This window comes from Orbicella faveolata, unplaced genomic scaffold, assembly GCF_042242905.1.
Source record: "Orbicella faveolata isolate gen_17 unplaced genomic scaffold, um_ofav_v1 contig_25, whole genome shotgun sequence".
Lineage (NCBI taxonomy): Eukaryota > Metazoa > Cnidaria > Anthozoa > Scleractinia > Merulinidae > Orbicella > Orbicella faveolata.
Genome location: NW_028301553.1, coordinates 31701298 through 31702500, shown reverse-complemented (window position 1 = coordinate 31702500; position 1203 = coordinate 31701298).

The window sequence follows — 1203 nt, the reverse complement described above, 5'->3', positions numbered from 1 at the left end:
CGGTCACAAAAAGGAATCTGAAAGAGTACCTGCAGCAGAAAGGGGAATTAGTTTGCAGCACTCAATACACATTTTTGAGCTTACGAAAAACCTCGTACCCGTCGGATCAGGTAAACGATTACAATGTTTATTCTCACTTTATGCAAGGATAAACATCCGTATAACTTCTCATTTCACGCAGGGTACTTGGCGGGAATCACAGACTTCATATCCTTACTTCAAATCACTTCACTGCCGCGTAAAATAACGCCAAGTTTAACAGCAAAATTATTTTCATGTCTCACGAGTTTTCAGGATTTTTGCAAATACTTTTACGTCGAAATCTTGTTCAAACACTGGCATCTACTCAGCATTTTCACCTTCTTCAAGACTTATTCAAAAGGGGAACACTCGAATTGAAATATTTTACAAATATTAGAATTCCTTCCAACAATGCTCCGGAAAAAAAGGAAAGGAACTTAAAAGACTGACTTGTGAAAAGGTAAAATACAGATTGCGTAATCAATTTGAGGTTTGTGGGGCTTTTTTCCTGGGTTAGGTTTGTACTTTTGCCACATTCAGAGCTATTTGTTCAAGGGGGATGTGTAAAGTAGAAAAGAATAAGTTAATCCTTTCTCTCCAAATATTAAAGGAATTTGTGTACGATGTCGACAGTCTCTGGCAAAAACAAAAAATCAGTTAGAATCGCAGGAATTGGGTGCCACAGGAGGAGTAGAAAACATCACAGAAGGTCTATGTGGTCTAAGCTTGGTGAGTTTCTTCAAAGTGTTTATGAAAAATTTCGATCCAATATAGTTAATGAAAGTGGAAAACCTTGACGCATTCTCTGAATTCTCCCTTCTCTGCCCTTTTCAGGGGCTCAACCCACGCGGGAGAAGGGCGTATCCAGGATAACTTGCATGCGCATCCTCAAAATGCCGCCATTGCCGCCCGTCAACGATTGGGCAAGACCATACATGGCACAAGAATTGGAAAAGCGTGCCCTGCCCGGATAGCCAATCACATCCCAGAATATAGCCAAATAATAAAGGTTTTAAATTAATATATGGCTTCTCAACTTTTTTCTAAATGCTCCAAATGGAAAATAATACTGAGTAGTAACTGGATAAAGATATCAGGATAGGTTACCAGTCAAATAAATTAATTATCGAATATTACTTTCCAGCTCGCATGCGACTTGCGCTTTTATACACGACACCCCGC